The sequence below is a fragment of the Phaenicophaeus curvirostris genome, chromosome 2 (genome assembly GCF_032191515.1).
Source record: "Phaenicophaeus curvirostris isolate KB17595 chromosome 2, BPBGC_Pcur_1.0, whole genome shotgun sequence".
NCBI classification, from domain to species: domain Eukaryota; kingdom Metazoa; phylum Chordata; class Aves; order Cuculiformes; family Cuculidae; genus Phaenicophaeus; species Phaenicophaeus curvirostris.
In genome coordinates, this window is record NC_091393.1 from 101346432 (window position 1) to 101368304 (window position 21873).

Genomic DNA, 21873 nt, shown 5'->3' on the forward strand with positions numbered 1-21873 from the left:
ATTATTTTTTATTTTTTAAGTGTAAGCATAACTAATATGAAATTGAAAATTACTTTTTTACTGGAAGAAAATATCCATTGTATATATGTCATACACAAAAATATCAATCATTACTTCACAAGGGAAATCACGGTTCTGAATCTCTAGTTATACCTGACAACCCCACAATACAAACTTAAGGTTGGTTTGCTTGTGCTTGTCAGTATTCTATAATTCTAGAGAGCGGTACAATACGTCTTTGAATATATAGTCACATATTACTGATATTTGTCTCTTTAGTAAATCAGATTTTGTGAAAGAAGGCAGAGGAGCTCTAATTCGTTTTTTTCTCATAAAGGTTCCTTGAAGTGGTTTCAAATCAGGAAAAATGCAAATCTGTTTTTTAAGATCTGACAGCATTCAAGTAAGTGAAGAATATAAAATGTGTAATTGTTGAACTATTAAGATAGGGCCTAAAAATATTACTGAAACTCCTTTCAACTGGAAGGCAGTAGCAAAAGTGATGCATTTTTTTAAGGGTTTAAAGGACTTGGGTACCTGTATATAACTTAGATTGAGTTTTTCACTGAATTTTTACTATATTAACCTTAATAATAACAGAATTAATGAACGTGGATAAATATAACAAGGAAAAATTAGTACAGCATTGGGAGGTTATGCCACAACTTTTTTAGCATTTCTGAAGAAGTCAAGCAGAATCGTGTCCATGTCAGAAATATCCAATTGATAGGGTTTACCTAGATTTCCAGGAAGCATTTGACACAGTTTGCTATCAAAGGATCCTAAAGAAACCAACATTATTGTAGGAAAAGAAAGGTCTTCATGAATTAGTAACCAATTAAAAGTTCAGGAGGGAAAAGGTCAATTTTCACAGAGTAAATGCAGTTACTGGCAGACATTCAATGACATTCAAACTGTTCAGTATACTCAGAAGGGATCCATAGTATCCACTCCAAAGAGTTTGCTGAGGCCACAGTTGTTCACCACTGTGAAAAATTGAAACTGAGCACAAAGAACACGCTGCAGGGTCTTATGACAATGATAGAAGAGCAGATACAGTTCAGTTTCAATAAGTGCAAATAAATGCATGTGAGCATTAAATTAGTCCTGACCTAAAGAATAATATAGATTGAAAAAAAGGAATTCCATCCTGAATACTGCTTGCAGTCTTAGTCCTCCCATCTTAAAAAGCATTTATTGTGTAGCTGGAAGAAGGCAACAAGGATGATCAAAAATAAAGAATGGTTTTCATATGACAAGAAGGTAGTTTGGTTTTCAAATGACAATATATACTTCCTTTAATCTGGAAAAGATACAAGAGATTGAATTTTGAGATATTAAAGGAACCAGTTATGGAAATAATTTTGAGCAGCACAGATTTTAAATGCAGAAGAATCGTGAGATTTAAGTTAAAAAAAATCAGAAATTGCATTACAAGTAAGAAAGGGATAAGTGTTCCAATAAGGAATTCAATAGGAAAGAAATAACAAAGAAAAATCACAGATGACAAAAGAAGAATGGGGACAGGCGGGGCAGGATGAATTAAACCTCAGGAAGCAAAGTACACAGCAGTGAAGGCTTCTTCAGACAAAGAATAAGAGGCATAGACACCATGCTGTCACGCTATGAACACTAGACTGCACTAAAAAAAATAGTCATTATTTTACTTTTTTTTTTTTTAGTCAGAAAGATAATTTAAAATGTAGACAAAACAGGAAGAAGCTAATAGGATGATTGCACTGAAATGAAAATTACTATATTTAAAGAAAAAAACCACAATAATCTCAACATGAAAACCCAAATCCAGGTGAAAGGTTTTGGTGAATTAGCAAGATGCAGAGTAGTTCCATAGGAAAGGAGAATAGAATATGTAGTACTTTGTCAGAACTCAAAATATTTTGATGTAATTAATGTGGAGGGAAAAAAATCATCTGATTCACAGAAGATAATATAATAGAAGGTAAGAAGCTCATTAAAGGAGAAATTATAATCAGTTATGCTTTCAGGGAAGCTACCCTAGCAGGAGGGAGGTGAATAGAATAGTTTCTCACAAATTATTGAATATTCTGTCTTTAATATTTTAAATAATGTCCAAAGCAGAAAAGTAGAAACACGTTCAAAAATTTGCAAAGAAAATTAAAAAGGTGTATCCACAGAAAGGATTAAAAATACCACATGAGAAGAAGCAGATAACTTTGCATCTAGACTGTGGTATTAAGTAAGAGTTTACAAGTGCAAGAATAGCATTTCTTTAACAGGAATTCACCTGAAGTTTTTTAGAAGAAAGACCCAGATGACATGTTAAGCAACAGATATTGAACTACAAAATATGATCATAAAAAAGGAGATGGAATTGAAGGATGCGCCAGGCACAATATTCCCAGCAGGACTGGAAGAACAGCACTTGTAAGTCCACAAACACTGCAGACCCCATTCTGTATTTTTAAAGTGATTCTCATGGTACTGGATGTGAGCAATAGCCTTGGTTGAAAATTCTGTACTAACTCCCCCCTCTGTGTATCTGCTCACATCTACCACAGGTGCCCACCGAGATAAGCTGTAGCCACATCCACCACGCTGGACAAGGTGGATGTTACGGGCAGTCTGAAGGGTCAGCATAATCACAGGGCTGCAAGGCACTGGCTTGCAAGTGTATATCAGTTGTAGGAATTGCATATCCCAGGAAAAGGATATGGATTCTGAAGTTTAGTGCTCACAGACAAGGCATTTGTTATGGGAAGACTCCAATATGTGCTGAGCCCAGGCTGAAAATGGTCTTAAGGTCATACAACCTATGGTGTAAAAAGGCGGCTGCATTTACTGAAGTTTAGGGACATCTGAAATGGTGTGCTTTTAGCAGTGACAAATTCCACAGGAAAGGAATAGTGCTGCCAAGTAAATTAAATAGAAGTACAAGGCCCAGAGAGAGAGGAATAAAGATTATTTAAAGGTACAGCCAGATGCAGTGCCTATGTGGCTGTACGGCAGCCACACTCATCTAACGCATACTGAATATAGTCCCAGAAAATTAAAATATTGACAGATTGTGCCTACAGCCTATTTATATGTATTTCTCTCTATTTTTATATATTATTATATATATGTGTGTGTTTTGAAGTAAGAAACCAGACATTGTGGTATTTTTCTCAGGGAGGTCAATAACAATTTTGAAAGCTAACATAAAAGCGCCACCCAAACACTTCTTCTACAAACAAAGCATTTGCCAAAAGCACGATACCCATCTGGACTCTGGTGAGGCTATGGGAGCCAGGAAAGTTGCTTCTGAGAGTTGCTCCAGGGGTGGGACATCCACAATTTCTCTAGGCAACCTGTGTCAGTGCCTCACCACCCTCACAGGAAAACATTTCTTCCTAATACCTGATCTGAATCTCCCCTCTTTCAGCCCAAGACCATTCCCCCTCATCCTATCCCTGCACTCCCTGATAAACAGCCCCTCCCCAGCTTTTCTGTGGGCCCTCCTCCATTTACAAATTTACACGCATTTCTCAAGACTTCTTTGTATTGACCATACGACATCTTCTAGAAACCACCTTCTTGTGTACATAAATACCATAACATCATGCAGGAGGTTAAGTTCCCTTTTACTTTGAGTTAAAGGTTATTACATTGTTCCCATTTATAGCTGCTCCAAAAGCAGAGAATAACAAAAGAATTCTAGTTCTTGAAGAAAATGTTTAAAGTCATCACTATTTTGAAATTATTTTGTTACAGTCTCATTTAGATTCCTCAGGCTCTTGAAGTGGCAGAAAGCAAAATATTTGCCTGTACTCTAAAGATCAAAATATGTATTAAAATTTATTTCTAAAAGTATGCTTATGCAGTTGCCCACAAATTTAAGTCAAACATCAGTTTTGCATGCAGAATATATTTGTCCAGGAAAACGAAGTAGTCCATAATTACGAGGTATGGCAGCTGAATGCTTACAAACATTAAATATGGCGATAAAATTAGAAGGGGTTTGTTGTTTGTCCTCCTCATCCTTCAGTGGAATTTCACTCTTACATCTCTGATTGTATATTTTTGTAATTACTTGGCTTTAGGGGGAAAAAAAGCCTATGCATAGTCCAGCAAAACTCAAAATTTCTTCTTTCTTCAATAGGAAATTCAGGTATTTGTGAGGATTGCCAGATCAGAACTAAGACTTACAATAGTATCACAAACATTTCGGTCCTTACTGTATACTGAAAAAACCTAGCAGTCCAATGAAGACACAGAGAAATCAGGTATCACGAGTAAGGCAAACTGTATAGATATAAAGAAAGTTGTAGGACCTGATGTAGTGCTTTAAATATTATTCTTGTATTAAGGAATACCAGCATTGAAGAGGCTTCCACTGTGCTAAGAGTGCACAAACACATAGAAATAAATCCCCAATCCAGTTTTACCAGGCATCTCTGCGTACTTCAGAGGAAGTACATCATGTTTACTCAGAGTAAACCCTTTCATAGACAACTGAGCACATAGAACAGCTCGCTTGTGCCCAAAGAACACATGCTCTATTCTACCCTAACCTTACTTTTCCTCCTTGTTTTTCACACCCTTTCACTGAGTCAAATTAACTCACTGAAATAGCCCAGCCAAAAGGAGGGGTCAAGGTTAGATGACCTTCTAGTGCTGACCAGTTATGATCACTGTCTCACAGAACTGCATTAGCCACATAAGAAAACTCTCTACACACTAGCTGTAGGACAGAGAAGACAAGGCAAAAAACCCTGTTATTTTCTGATAATTAAGATTTTAAATGAGACCATACTTAATTTCATTAACACAAATCATGCCGTGGAAACTAGTTGTTAACAGAACTAAGCCCAAGTATACTTGCATTTAAACAGCTCAAATCTTCCTACTAATACCTAGGGCTTACTAACATTAAGCTGAACACTAACAACAGTTGGCAGGTTAACAACAAGAAGGTTAGTAAGATTAAACAGGTTACCAGTTAACAATAACTAACCACGCTACTAACAGAGCTATGAAATTCTAGTTGCCAGCATAATGAATTGCTATAGCCATTCCATTACCACATTGTTGAGATCATCACTCTCTTTTCAAACACAGCCTTACATGCTTACCGTCTCATCTACAGTACGACTGCAAACTCTTACATCGTCCTGCCACAAAGCCTTGGATGAACTCTTTTTTTTTTTAGGTGCTAGAAAGCAGCCAAGCCTCCTCTCTAAGATGGGTCAAAACCCTCTGAAATTTAGAGAGGAAACATTACCACACCTCCTCCATCCTGGAAACACACCCTCCTTCCTCACAAAGGTGGAAGATAGGAAGCAGATAGAGAATAAGAGATTGTCTATTTCCCTCCACTCCTCAAATCATTTTAAGCCTTCCAAATTTCTACAGATTTTCACTCAGTTTACTTTCCTGATCTGTTCCCTTGCCAGCCACACTGCTTGAGCCATCGCAAGGGAGAAATAAGAATGATGGCAGAGGGGAAAAACCCAATCTCTTTCAGATATGCAAGCTAAATTCTAAAGTTTGTAATAAGTTTCCACATGGGAAGCATGAAAGTCTTTTAGGTTTTGTCTGTTTCTTTGTTTTATTTGTATTTGGGTGTTTTTTTGAGGAGAGTTTAGATCTTCCTGCTGCAGAAGCTCTTTGGACTTGTATCCCAGATATTTTGCTTCAATACTTACATCCCAGTCACACAAAGAACAATCATAACAAGAAGTATTGTATTCTTTACTATAAACACTGGTAGAATGAAATAGAAAGATTAAGGACAAAAATAATTAAAAATAGAACTCTTTTCTCTCCAAGGGAAATAACATAATTTTCACCCCAGTGTCTTTTATTATAACAAAAGTTCATTCTAGGTCATATCTCACTGCACTTAGAATCAGGAAATCATGGTACAAATGTACTGCAACAACTTGTGAGGGTTTTTGCACTGTATGTCTAGGATAGCACTGCAGATTCCAAGGGACTTCCTAGAGGGTAACATTGGTGTTTCAGGGGTATGTTTTCCTAGAGCACGACTCTGACAATACCTGCAGCACTTGAGAGCTCTGTAGGGTAAGAAAGCGAAGGTGATTTGGTGGAACATCTCAACTCAACCAGATAAAGCCATCCACTTTGCCATCCAGTTGCAACCAACTGCTGATCAGGCCTGGATCATAGAATCGTAAAGCTTTGAAAAGACCTCTAAGGATAAGAGGGATATGTGGCAGGAAAGCACTCAGCAGCACATTTCAAGCACTCTTACTCCTAGCCAGACCCCTACTTTTAACTTTACAGGATCTGCAAGAATTCAGTTCTCAGGATTTGACTTGCTAGAGTTAAAAAATTTGTCCCATTCCTCTTAGTCACTCAGCAGTGTTGTGACCTTAAAACTCAAAACCCTAGAGAACGTGAAAGCATTAAGATGTCTTAACTGCTTCCCCTAGTGTTTTGTCAGGAAGAATACACCTTCACTACCACCACCACATTGTTTCTCTTTATGCTTTAGCAAATACAAAGTTTACACTGAGGTTGTCTGCATCTTTCCTAACAGGAATGCCAAAAGATCATGTTCAGTTTTTTACTGTACAAAGCTAAGAAGCTGTTTCTCTCCGTTCAGTACCAATGGACAATAAGGTGAACCTTCTGCCCTCTACAACCTCTTCCTTTTTCATCTCACCCAATACAGGAAACAAGCAACAAGACACCTTTCAAAAGTGAAAACATTTCAGAGTGAGCATATGAACTGGAAAGAAAGCTGCTGTACACTGGCATACATACATCAACACATCCACATTTCCTCTGATAAGCAGCTTCTCATTTTCCAGAATCAAGATTTTTCCTTTTTTCCCTTTCTTTGTCCTTTTGAGCTTGGATTTTAACTCTTACATTAAAAAAAAAACCAAGCTTGCTGTCCTTCATGCTGGTCCTCTGCTTAGCCTCAACAGTCTGCACATACTTTAAAAAGCGAGGTGGGAGGCTGGGTTCTAATAAGAGGCATTTTGAACACTGAAAAGAAATCTTATTACTGAGCATTTTCCACAAGGAAGACATCAGAATCCCCACCAGCTCTAGCAATTGGCTATATTAAAGCTGTGCATTATCTTGTCAACATGTAGAACTCTACTTTAGCAGGTCTATTAATATTAATGAAATCATGTATATGCTTCTTCATTCCTGGATCTGTCGAAGTCCAATGCTAATTCTGTTTTGAAGAGGGAAGCTGCTGGCAGGCACAGTATGCATCCGTCATAAGGCAGATCTTTTCCAGCTGTGCTTAATACAAGAGAGACTTCTCTTTCCCTGTATATGCAGGAAAGTTTCATGCCCAGGGTCCTCTACGTCTATCAACTGCACTGGAGACTGTAGCTCTTTGCTAGCTCTCCACTAGGCTTTCTTCCCAACTCCCCCATTCCCTGGCACTGCAGGGGAATACTCTGGCCAAGAGGTATACTCATTTCCTGCATCATCTTGAGACTAGGATGCTGGACCTTCCTGCTGTGATGAATTAAAAGTATCTTCAAACTTCTGACTGAATTCCTTAAAAATAAATAGTTGTGGGCCTACGTTTAAAAATCCAAGACTGACGTTACACTCACTCAAACCGCTCCCTCAAGGAGCAACAGCAACATAAAGACTAGAGTTCACCTGCACTTGAATTCCTCTCAGCTGCTGAGAGGTATATACCACTGATAATGGTATTATCAGTTCTGGCAAACGCTTCCCAGACAAGTAGAGCCTGGAGATCGTTCTAAGCTACGGGTCTCCACAAAGATATAAAGCTCATCAGCTTTTGAACAAATTAAATTTGTAGTCAAAGACAAAAATAACATTGGTGACTCTCCAAGACAGACATTTGGCCCATGGAAACAGTAGAATATGGCGTGGTGTGGTATTTAAGTGACCAGATACCAGGGAACTTTTGGGATGATGAAACCAACTGGTTGTTTCGAAGCACTGATGTGCAGTGGCTGTACACTGACAGCACTGAGAACAAAACAGGTTTTTTCCATCCCTTCTATCAAAGATGTACAGTTACATGCCAAAGTCACCTTATCAGGAGGTGCAGGGTAGTAAATGCATTAGCAGAGGAAGGAATCAATTCAGTCAATAAAAGAATTGATACCTATGTATAGTTAGAAAACACCTTTTTTGGAACAAGTTGTTCTTCTGGATCATTGAGAAATAAGAGTTCTATTAAGTTTCTAAATACACAGATACATGTATACCGTCTAATTGCCACTCATTAGGAATGTTTTAGGATTTTAAATGCTCTCTTTTGTTCTTTCCTTCTCAAGAGTACATCTAACAGCTACAGGGAAAAGAACGGACATGCAAAAGAGTTATGAATTCCCTGTATAATGAGCAGGGGATAGGTATACAAATCTTTAAGCAGTGAATACAGAGACTACTCACAGAATCTATTGAACGGGAAAGCAGGATTCAGTCTTCTCTTTCTGATAGTCATTTTCTGACTTCTCCATCCATAAAGTGTAAATAATATCCATTCACCTTTCCAGTACTCAATGAGATTACTGGGCAGAATGGCCTTGCACGTGCAGAAGTAGTAAGTAGGACATTCTCGGGGAGAGACAGGGAGATTGTCATTGTCTCCCAGAAATCTAGATTCTGCCCAGGACAGGTAGTGAGGGAAGAATGCACGGAGTCACAGGCAGGATTGTCTGCGTCAGACCTCCCCAACAGTACTAGTAGAGCCTCACCAGGCTGGAAGTTTGGCTGCCTTCTGAGCTCAGAGCAGTCTTAACAAGAAAGGTGTGGAACACGCTGGCAGCAGAGGCGCTCCTGTCAGAGGCTGTTCCATACTTGCAGGCCATCTACTGAACAACGGTCAGCAGGAGAACTAAACTGACCTTCAAGCTTTGTAAGCATATAAAAGAGGTAAAACAAATCAAAGGGTACTTGAACATCGCCATCTCAGCTTGGGTACAGACTGCGCTTGATGCAATTTCCAACTGTCTGTGCATCTTGCACTGTGGTTCTTATCACTGAGTACTCTTGAAAAAATGCAAATTGGATTCCTTTTGGATCAAGTTAACAAAAAAGGATGCATCCCAGCATCCACTGGATGGCTGGTCTTAAGGACTAAAGAGCTAGTCAAAAGTAAAACCCTTGAAACACATGCAGGTCAAACTTCAGGTGGCTGCACTGGGAGTTTCCCTCTCCAGATTGCCACTCCTGGGAACAGAGATGCAGGTAAGTCCAGAACAAGGACGCTGTGGAGGGTATCCAGCAGGTGGCAATCTGCTGACAGCAGTGACAGCATAGAGGAAGCCGGGTTCCCGCTTCTGGCAAAAGGCTCAAGGACAAGGATGTGGAAAGAGGAAGACAATGCAGGAAAAAAAGCACTTAAGCTTTAAGCTTTCTACTTTTTTCCTCTTAAGAAGTTCAAACAAAGCAGGCACAAACTGTGCTGAAAGACTTATTTGGCGTTATGGGTAAAAGAGTTTCTTAATGGTGTAAAAGCACACCATCGTTCAACAAAAGAACATCTAACATTCTCTTCACTGATTCCTTGAAAAATGTTTTATTAAGATGGGATTTACAGCATGAGACAAACTTAGTGGTATTACTCCAAGCGATCTGTTTTGATCAAACAATGAATAAATAATGAACTGAGTGTTTTGTTACCGCTAATGTAATCAAGAAGTAAAAATGTTGACAAAGAACTGTTTAATTCTTTGAGAGCATCCATTAAAAAGCAAATCAAAACACCCAGCAGACATAACCCATTCTACCACTACTATAGGTTGTTATCCCTTTTGAGAGATCTTGTTTCAAAAATAATTAGAAAATATGTGGTGTCATAGACAGGAGCTAGGCATGACTCCACGCAGAAGGGATGAATGATTCCACACAGAACTGAATATAGTCATTTCTGTGTAACATTCCCCCTGTCATGAAACACACTCCAATATGCACTGGCAATAAGCAAAGGACATTAAAAAGAAAAGGCACAACCCAGTAGGAAAGGCAGGAGAACTACCTTAGGAAAGCAGCCCTCTTTGTTCTCTTGATCTGGAGGTGTCTCATGTTTGCATCGTTTCAGTTCAGCTTCCAGTTCCACCATCCTTTTCTGCAAGGCCTCCCTGTCTCTTTTGGACTGCAATATGAATTTTTCATACTTGTTCCAGATCCTTTTATCTTCTTTGTCATCTAGACAGTCTGAACCTTGAAGTGCTTCAGCTGCAGGTCTTTGAGGGGAACTTTAAAGGGCGCAACTAACTCGGATCCGTTCTCCAGTTTACTTTCTCTAGTATTATCAAAAGTAAAGCTTCTAAACACTGAATTTTACAGGTATTCACCTAGGTAGTAAACCTCTTTCTCTAAGAAGCATTTGCAGAGTAACAGAGACAAACCAACAATTGTTTTTTCCTTTTATATAGATGGAAACAGACCAGGAAGCTGCGTGGCTTCTGTGCTGTACAGATTCACAATCTACACACCAAATCCAGCTTAATCAGGAACAAAAGGCAGAGTTTTTTTAAGCATTTAGAAGGCTTATAGTCTACAATCACCTATATGCTTTTGAAAACATCTCCCCAGCCTTCCTAAACTTCCACTGACATCTGTTTGCCCAGAAGTACATATGCAACTTTACTCATTTCAAGCCCTTGACATGTTCCCTGCAGCACTGCACTACGAGTATCCATTCTGAATTCTTGAAAAGAATAAAATGCTATAGTCTAATTGGGGAAAAAAAAGTCCACAAAGCAGTGAGTGAATTCCCCCACCTCTAGGCAACTAAAATGTTCAAAATGCCTCCCTTATGACTGGACATTACTTACAGCCACACAAGTTCAAATACCTATACATCACAAAAAGCATTAGAGAACATGGCTAAAGGACTCCTGAAACCAGTTCACACAGAAAAAGGAGTTCAAAGTACAGGCCTCACTCTTTCCTTCTCTCTTCTCTACATGCTAGACCCTCTGTCAACTGTTCTTGTTTCCAGAATAAACAGCATCTTCCACATCAAAAGGTCACAGATATAAAAGCAAAGAAAAGGAAAAATAACTCTTAATTTTTTAAGACCAGATGAGAGAAACACTGGGATTTTTGTAACAGACTAAGATAGGCCATAGAAACAAAACAAAATAAAATGAAGAAGCGCCAGCATAACAAAGTTGAGTTTTTAGACTGTCTTGATCATCATAACTAACAAACAGCCTCAAGTTTACTTTGGTTTTAGGAAGAATTCATAAATCTCAGTTTGTACCAGTGAAAGTCAGAAACAGCAGTTTGAAATGAACAGAATTATTCTCTTCAAATGTAGCACAAGCAGCATGTCAGTGCGCATCCCTGCTTGCTGTTTCTCAGAAGAACACAAAGTGTATTTAACTACCACAATTCGATTACAATTAGCCTAATGGGAAAAACTTTGGCTCTACCTTTCTTTCATTTTAATTTTCAAGTAACCCCATTTTTACCCTTGTATTCTTCTAAGCAGAAAGTACACAGTTTGTCTTCCATTAAAACAGAAATAGCAAAAGATCAATAAAGATTTTCATCAGAATAATAATAAAATCCAATATGTCTCATGGAGCCATAATTTATACTTTCCACAGAAGCGATTTTCTATTGGTAAAGTCAGTAAAAGACTTTCTTCAAAAACAAGTTTCAGTTAGAAAATAAAGCAAAGCCTCATGAAAGCATCTGTCAGTAGAATCGGCCACACTATACAGACAATGTGACACTACACAAGTATTAGTCATTAGTCAGGAAGTTTTGCTCAAAAAGCTTCACATCTGCTACAGCACCACAACAAATTTAACCTAAATAAAAAGCAGCCTACTTTTATTCCCATACATTTTGTCACAGTATTTTCAGAATCAGAGGGTCTCTAGAGTAACACCACAGCATTGCATCAGCATTTTGCAACACGGTAAATTACCATTTGGGTCACAATGACCCCATGCAGCACTACAGGCCTGGGGACAAATGGCTGGAAAGCTGCCTGGCAGAAAAAGACATGGGGTTGTTAGTTGACAGACAGCTGAACATGAGCCAGCAGTGTGCCCAGGTGGCCAAGAAGGCCAATAGCACCCTGGCCTGTATCAGAAACAGCAGGGCCAGCAGGACCAGAGAAGTGATCGTGCCCCTGTACTCAGCACTGGTGAGGCTGGACCTTGAAAACTGTATTTTGTTTCGGGCCCCTGACTACAAGACAGAAATTGTGGTCCTGGAGTGCATCCAGAGAAGAGTGACGAAGCTGGTGAAGGTTCTGGAGCACAGTTTTAGGAGGAGTGGCTGAGGGAACTGGGATTGTTTAGTCTGGAGAAAAGGAGGCCGAGTGGAGACTTCATCATTCTCTACAACTACCCAAGAGGAGGCTGTGGTGAGGTGGGTGTTGGTCTCTTCTCCCAAGCAACAAGCTATAGGATGAGGATAGGTGCAACTCAAGTTGCACCAGGGAAAGTCTGGACCACATATTAGGAAAAAATTCTTCATCAAAAGGATTGTCAAGCCGTGGCACAGGCTGCCCAGGGAAGTGGTAGAGTCACCATACCTGGAGGTGTTTAAAAGACATGTAGATGTGGTGCTTAAAGATATGGTTTAGTGGTGGAGTTGGACTCTGTGATCTTAAACACCTTTTTCCAACCTAACCTAAACCTATGATTTAAGGGCCTTAACTGATATTTAATATTCAGCCTCCAACTTGGATGAGAAACACCCAATATTACTTCCAGTTTCTGTCTTCAATCTAGTTACACTTCTTGCAGCTACAGGAGAAGGACAGCAAGTTATACCCAGTTCAAATTATGCAATTACAATAGACTTTCTCTCATCTCCAAACCCTTAAATGGCAAACTATTACTTCCTAGCTATAGGCCAATTAAGAGATGAGACTGGGACAGGAAAAACCTTGTCTCAAAATAGCACTTATGTGAGAGACCAAACTCCATACAGCTATAGGGAAAAGGAAAGATGCTAGGATTCATTCTGTCACACCATTTTTTGCCTTGCTGGTGGCTCTATCCACTTTTTAAATCAACAGTGAGTCAGCAGTTGTGTTATAATCATTTCCTCTAGAACGGAGGATCTGAGTAACTGTCCTTGTGAGTTAACAATGCTGATGGTTGGTTCTATTCATAATTTCCCAAGAAGCTTCTGATTTTTGCCACCCCTGCAGCTGCCTGTGCTCAATACAAGGGAAAAAAAAAATAGTAGCTTTAGCTGTGTGGCATGATGTGAAAGCTCTAATCAACAGCAGAGGCTCTAAAGCTGCCCTTTTGCAGACTTAGGAAGAAATTACATCATATGCTTGCATACTGCCTACATTTATATGCATGAGAAATGTGTAACTAACTCACTTTTCAATAATGATATTTTATAACTAGAAATAAAAGCAGTAGGGGTTACAGAAAGTTGGGAGGAGTATTCATTGAAACCTGTTCAGTTAGATCTACTAATAAGAAAATAAAATATTTTAGATTCCATAGAAGTAAGGTAAATTCACCTGGAAAAGATCTTACCTACCACAAATATATGAGTTTTCATAATGTGCTGCAAAAATATTGTCAGGAACAGGAAAAAAAAAATCTACATTATACCTAACAAACTACCTTGAATTAGGGAAGTCTTCGTAGTTTGATTTTTGATCTATCTCACTTTACAGATGTAGCCGCATACTCAAAGGAAGTGATAAAAAGCAGTTTCCAGGGCAGTTGAAAAAATAAGAGATATGTGTAAATTTTGATACTGACAAAGACTGTTCAGCATCATTTCAGGGAATACAGAGCAAGATGCTTGCACTCTTTTCACATGCCTTCCTAAGGTTTGTCTTAGAGGCTCACCCATATTAAAAAAAAGTAAAGGCAGCATTAGTACTCACAACAGAAATGTTAGGATTAGCATACTAGGGAAACCATTTTGGAGTTGAGCATGCTAAAATGCAGAAGTATAAATTATCTTCTTATTTCTACAGCACTTACTAGAAAATTATTAGCTGGAATGAGGAAAGAAGCACTTCTGCAGAAAACAAAATGACTGGTTTGCCACAATCTTCAATTCTTCAAGAGCCAAGTTCTACTTTCTTAAAGAAGATACCCCCAAAAGGTCTTGTGGGAATGCTCCTGACAATACCCTAAGCAGGGCCAGGCTCCTGTTCACTTCTGTCCAGAAAATATGCCAAATTAAATTACACTTCTGGAATCTTAATCTGAATTATCATTGCTGTATGGGAAACATTTGCATATAACAAAATTAATTACATTTACAACAGAAGTACCTCACGACCGCCAAGCCTGAAGCTGTGCTAGGAACTACACAGTGGAAAAACAGATCCCAAGAGTTTAGAATCTAAGCAATTAAGGCAGAAAAAGCAACATTCTTATTACAAATAAGCTTTATAGGCACAGTCTATTATCTTTTAATAAAAGTTATCTATGAGTCTAAAATTATTTTATCAGTGTTTTTATCTTCCAATTCAGAGAAAAATACTACAGCATGACTAATTCCTCCCATGGAAAAATAAAAGTAATTAGGAAAAGTACCTTTTAATAGAAACGTGAGTACCTCTTAATCAACGCTTTAGTGTTTCATTAAAAATCCTACTACAGGGGAAATGCCGGAGTCCAGATTCAAAACACATCTGCAGGTCTCCTTGCAATATGGTTTTCAGTAAACAAATATGCATTTTTAAGGCTTCTTTTAATATATTAAAAAAACACATCCTTTAGGCCAGCAGTACCTTATATCAAACACTGAGGGGTACACATCAAAGCTTGTAAAACTGCATTAGTAATTTGCCATGTGGCTTCAAAGACCTATGTGCAATTTAGACCTTAAGTGTGAAATTAAGGAATCTGAATAGATACAATGAAGGATACACCACGTGCAGTTCTGCATTCAGGAAGGAAATCGCTGCACCTAATGTTCATAATGTAAAGTAAAGAATTTCAATAATCAGAACTGGAAAGTTTGGAATTTCCTTGAATAAAAATTTCTACTGATCTCAAGCCTTGTATCCTCAAGAAGAAGAGAATAAAAATGTAGGAAAGGGTCCGGAAGAAACAGAATAAATAACAATGTTGAAAATAATAAATATTATGTATTTAGAGGGCACAAAGACATAGTGATGACAAAGTGATCAGTTTTGGTTACTTTTTAAAGCGATAAGGAAGTGTAATGATGAAAGACTTTGCAGTAGTACAGATGGATTAGATCCTGCAAGTGCACTAAAAAGAAGACAGATGTTCTTGGCATTTCTAATAGACACCTCAAGGGAAGTAGAATTGAAATTGGGTGAGTGGGGAATAAAGCTAGGTAGAGATCAAAGATAAACACTGAAAATAAACAGGTTTCAAAATTAAGATAAAACCTTGAAATCCCACATGACCATCTATATCAATAATGGCAGTAAGTGGAATAAAGGCCAGAGTGGGAACATATACAGAGAATACCACTTCCCAGGTAGAAGCAAAATCTAAAGATCTTAATGCTATTAAAAGGAAGTGCTAGACAATCTCCATCCCAGGCTTTTAGAAGAACTGCCATATAAAGATGCAGATCCAGGAATAAAGAGTGAAAATAATTTGGGGCTATTACAGGATGACAGTTGCATTTACATTTAAGAAGTTAAGGAAAACATTACACAGTCAACTGTACATCTGTTAACCTAGCATAATGACATCAAAGTTTAAAGAAATAACTTCTTAAAAAACAGATACAAAGTTTAGCATGAAAACTGAGATATAACGCAACACAGATTTGTAGAAGACAAGTTCTCCTCTAACCAAGCCTTTGTCTTAGTTTCGATCTACTTAAGGAAAGTGATTATTCTTAATAAAGGTAATTATCAGTCTGCACTTCTGAAAAGCACTTAATATGAGGAGTTAGTTAAAATGGAGATAACAATTTTATTGTAGGATGGGACACAGCAAGCCAAGGAGAAGAAAAAACAGAAAGCATTTGGCTAAGGGAAGTTGAAATTTGTTTCATTTAATAACTTTTCAAATAAGTAGTGGAGAGAGGGAGGAAAGAATAAAGGCAGAGTGCTAATGGCACAGGTCTGGAAAGACCTAGAAGCCAGCTAGAAAATTGCAGCCTGTCTTCAAACTTCTGGTTGCTAAATTTTTTAGATTTGATACAGAGTTGCCCAACATCAAACAACCATTTACCAACAAAGTTGGAAATAACACAAAAGAAAAAATTTAACAGAATTCCCTGTCCCTTCTAAGTGAAATTAATTAATAGATGCCTAACTTCCACGCCCTCAAAAAAATCTGACCCTTTACAAAACAGCTGTGAGACCAACACTCCCATTTATAGGAGGAGATATTTAAAAGGCTACAAATATGCCCTACAGGTCACTATTTTTTTAGGAGGTAGAAGTATTTCCTAGATTTTTCATATATCAAATCTAAACACACAGGACCCTGAAGGCCAGCATTCATAGACACTACAGTGAAATAAGTTCAGTAAAAATCCTGCCCCTAGAAATGAAACAGAGATTACTGCTTCTGAAGTCCTACCCAGCTTCAATTTTACAGGCAGTGTTAATTAAAACTTCTGTTCAACAGCTGATACTCCTGAGTTAAACACCATCACAGACAAAATAAGATTCCAGTATTAATAGCAGTTACCACTCCTCTGGAAGGATAAAATGTTAAAACGCACACACAAACCAAACTAGCTTTTTGAAGTGCCGTGAGAAGAGATTGCATCATTACCCCAGGCCATCTGCTAGGAAGAGCACAGAGCAACAGATGATGAGCCAAAAATCACTTCTGGCATAAAAGGATAGAGTCCCGTTGACTTCAGGAAATTTGTCCCAATATTCTTGTGTGTTACAGATTAATAAAATGACACACACTACAGACTAGGAGGGATGAAACAAGGTTAAACCCACAAAGACTGATATAGCACACTCATTTAAAGCAATTTATTCTTTCCACTACAAATATATTTGTAGATGCTAAAATCAAGACTGGGACAGCTACTTACACAAGTCAACATGCTAAAAATACAGGATATTTCTGCAGAGATGAGAACATACGGTCCTTATGGTCAGCTAAAAGTCCCTTTTAAAACAATTTTCCTCAATCTGATTTGCCTTACAGTTACACTAAATCCTACTATGATTGCTCTCATACAGCACCTACAGAATCTGGCCTCCCTTGAAGTTCCCCTAGTTACCACCTTTATTATTGATTTCTAAATAATCCCTGCAGTTACTAGAGAAAGGTTTTGGCGAGTTTCCCTAGAGACCTGCAGATTCCTATTACCCTTATCAATAGAGCATCCTTTCACCCCCTTAGTTACCATCCTCAATTACTAGCTGTTTGACTATGCATATATTCTGTTCAGGGACCAGCAGGGAGAACAATTAATATCCTCTCACTAACAAACAAGAAAGGCAACAGCTGCTGGCCTCAGCAGAGGGTCTGCTCAGGGAACCTGCCCTCGAGAGGTCTGTCTGGACCCAGCTGCAGAGAACTAAGCAATTCCCCCACCCTATGGCAAAATGGTCTATGAGAAATTTGGCCCATTTTGTCCTCTCCTTATTGGAAGGAGATTACACTACTTGAAAAACCCTTTTAACCAATGCGAAACACCTGTAATCACAAGGGTACTTATATTAAAATCTCTGACACAGAGAGAGACCATGTCAGAGAATGGGAGGGTGTTCTTTTGTCAGAAAAAATAGCAGACTAAATATTTTATTAACAAAAAGAAATCACATTCTGAAGACAGGGCTGCTAGCATGGACGCTGCTTTCTGGGAAGTACTTGATTGACTAAATTGAGGAAAAAAAAAGCTTAAAGAAACTTTATTAGCTATTGGTGTAAAACTCAGAAGTAACACCTGGCTGCCTGCGTCATATGGGACCTGAACATGTTTGCTGCTCCCCACAACAAGGGAACCAGAGCGGCTGCTACTACAGGGGATTGCTAAGTGACTCACTGTCAACTTGGTTAAGTGAACTAAGATTAAATTATTTTGCTTTCTTTTTCAATTTATAGAAACATCAATATCTCCTTTTTTTAAAAAAAAAAAATGTTGGAAAAGGAAGAATTGGCCTAAAATTTTCTCCAACTGGATGCCAAATCTCAGAAATCACAAAGCAAATACAAGCATGCCATGGCCTAATAAGCAAAATTCAGACATTTTTCCTTTTGGGAATTAGCAGCCCTAATCAAAAGGTGGGGCAATTACACTTCACAGTGAAGACAGGGAGAGAAAGACTGAACGGATAAAGAGCTCCTCTGAGGAAAGGAGTTATGCCTTATCTCCAAAACTGGGCAACAGGCTCCTTTAAAAGGAGCTGCACTGCCCTTAGTCCCCAACTGCCACTCAGGAAACCGGACAGAAATGCTTAGGGTTAAAAGCTTCTCCCCTCCCTCCAGCCCAGGCAATCAGGAGATGAGATGACATAAACTCTAACCATGGCCCCACGTCAGCCCCTTAAAAGGAAGGCAGCAGTGCTTCAGGAAGATTGCTGGCGCTAGGCTCTGGCTGCTGCCCATCTCCTCCAACTGCAGTGACTGCAACCCCAGGGCTGCAGGAGCTGGTCTGCGCTACAGGGAAAGGGAGAGCTGGGCTGCTCCCACGTTGGGCAGGTCAAATGCTCACTATCAGTAATTCTACTGGCTCTGTTCTTGTCCCAGCTTGCTCTGGTTCAACAAGGCTGGTCCAGAGCTGGATTGTAGTTGAGCAAATATCTTGTAATTCAGAGCTTTTGCTTTTGTTCTGGGCTGAGGAAAACCAGTGGTTTTCCGCTAGCATGAGTACTGCCAAGTGCAGGCTGCTGTCTGTCTGATAATGAGTGGCTGGAGATGAATGTAATGGAAAGTGGAAGCCTTTTGATTTGGGGCTAATTAAATGCTTAATTTCTGTCCATTAAATAGGTGCTAGAACTTCTAGATGCTTGTCACACACCCAATGGGATGTCATAGAATGGTTTGGGTTGGAAGGGACCTTAAAGGTCATCAAGTTCCAAACCCCATGCCATGGGCAGGGACACCTCCCACTAGACCAGGTTGCTCAAAGCCCCATCCAACCTGGCCTTGAACACCTCCAGGGAGGGGGGCCATCAATGACTTCTCTGGGCAACCTGTGCCAGTTCCTCACCACTCTCACAGGAAAACATTTCTTCTTAATTTCTAATCTATATCTCCCTTTTGCACCTTGAAAACATTCCCCCTCATCCTGTCTCTGCACTCCCTGATAAAGAGCCCCTCCCCAGCTTTCCTGTAGACCCTTTTAAGTGCTGGAAACCTGCTAGAAGGTCTCCCCAGAGCCTTGCCTTCTCTAGCTAAACAACCCAAATTCTCTTAACCTGTCCTGACAGGGGAGGCGCTTCATAGAATCACCAGGTTGGAAAAGACCCACCGGATGATCAAGTCCAACCGTTCCTATCAAACGCTAAACCATGCCCCTCAGCGCCTTGTCCACCCATCCCTTAAACACCTCCAGGGAAGGGGACTCAACCACCTCCCTGGGCAGCCTGTTCCAGTGCCCAATGATCCTTTCCGTGAAAAAATTTTTCCTAATGTCCAGCCTAAACCTCCCCGGGCAGAGCTTGAGGCCATTTCCTCTTGTCCTGTCCCCTATCACTTGAGGGAAGAGGCCAGCTCCCTCCTCTCCACAGCTTCCAGCCCCCTAATACACTTCCTCTGGACTCACGCTAACAGATCCATATCTTTCCTGTGCTGAGGACTTCAGAACTGAATGCAAGACTTCAGGCGAGTTCTCACCAGAGCAGAACAGAGGGGTAGAATCACCTCTCTCGACCTGCTGGTTACGTTTCTTTTGATGCAGCCCAGGAGTGTGTACAGTTTGCCCCTGCACGGCCACAGTAGTGCCCTGTAGAAAAAACAGTCATGGAACTGTTACCACAGCTGCATGTAGTTACCTGGCAATAGTTCATGCAAGCAGCTGAGGGGTGAGTAGAAGAACCCAAGCTAGCAGATCACTGAAAAGCTGCCATCAGGGACTGAGGCAGCTGACAAGATCAGTGGAATTCCTGCTGCTGCTGCTTCTCTGTGGATTCACATAAAAATGGGGGGGGAAGGAATCAAACAAACAACACAAACAAAAGCCAAAAAACCCAACAAACGGCCCAGGCCAGGAGATCAAACAGGCATTTTTCCCCATGGTAAATATCTTTGTTAAATTATTAAACAAAAACTTTTAAGCATTTGACAAGAGACTGAAACAACAAAATAATCACTGGTGCAGGGAGATGCTTTTGACTAAATCCAGTGGAGTTGGAGTTTTGTTTTCTACCCAACATACAAACCTCTGGCACTCTGGGGATTAGAAACAGAAAGGCTGACAGATTTAACTCTTGCTGCACAAGTGGCTTCACTATAATACGATACCAATACGATAAGTGTGAAACCTGATCACAGTGTGAATTTCATACATTAGAATGTGAATCTTGTTACAACTTTAACTTTAAACACCAATAGTTAAAGTGGCAATTTCTATAGCTTATCTGTTAAAAAACTCTCATATAAGAGAAGGCTCTTGGTTTATTTATAGGTAAAACAGCTGTTTTCTGCATTCCATGACCTAGGCTGAGGTCTCAGCTCTAAGTCCTGTGTGTACCAAGACAGCCTGGGTACAGAGTTACCCTGTGTGTAAGTAAAACATGGATCCCCTGTCAGAAAGAGTGAATGGTGCTTTTTTTCACTGTATGCTGCCACCTCCTGTGGAAAGGCTCTGCTGGTGGTTTTCCATAACTGCAAGAAAAGGGCTACTTTTTGTTTATGGAGGCAGACTAACACAGGACAACTTGAGTTGGTTCATTTTGGAAAATAGAAAGTAAATAGAGACCTTTCACTGCTGCTTTCCTCTCAGTTTCCATCTGAAACACCCATTAAATAACAAGAAAGAGCAAATAACAGCCTCCAGCCAAATCAGGCCATTCATCTAGATAAGATGAAGATATGTTCTTCATCTAGACACTGATACCTGTGTAAAACGATTCCAATTGTATAACCCATGTACATGGATGCAGTAGTTTTCTGCTACAGCTCACTTGCGTCTATCCTGCTACACTGCTACAAGCAGCACATCCTCCTGTGCTTCTGCAACTTTGTAATTGAAGTTTTATGTACTTTCCTTAGCTAACGCTGGGTACCTGAAAGTGCATTGGTACAAACAGGCAAAAACCACATTGTTACATATACAAATATGTCCTTCATGAAGATCCACAAGCTATGAGGCTGGCTTAACTATTTTTTCCATGTTATCTGTATTTGTTCTTAAGCAATGATATTCATTACAACTGAAAGTTCCCTGTTCTGCCTAGCATTTATTCTTATAAGGATTAACATTCTTAAATCTCAGCACAGAGACACTCTACACTTCTGCCCTTTTGTATTTTTTTATGTTAATATCCTTTTAGAGGAGTTTTGCATGGTTTATTTAGATTCATGATTGCTTTTCTCTCTCAAAATCTACTGTAAGTTATATAGCTGCCCCCTTTTTTTTTATTAATATATAAATCAGGGGAGTGTCCGGTTCTGACATCATTATCAACATTCCACTCAGCAGTAGCCAGTATCTGCAATCTTGCCACCAGCCTCATACTGGAGGAGAAGTCAATGCCATATTCTGGATTGCTTTGCTTTATAAGCACACAGACTACAGAAAATCAAATAAACATAAGTATGTGATTCCTTCTTCCAGGGATTCCAGTCTAGTATCTTTGTCTGGCTCTTAAAAGCTGAACGTGAATCAAGAAAGATTCAAAGACCAGGACAGAGAATATGACTTCCTATGACTTAACGAGAATTTCAGATGAACCTCTATACAGCTGTAAATAGCCCCAAATGAACTGTTCGCACAATATGTCTTCCCAAGTCAGAAGGTTTACACATAATAAGTGAAAGAATGTGAAAGACTAGTTTCTGGCCATCATAATTTGGACTC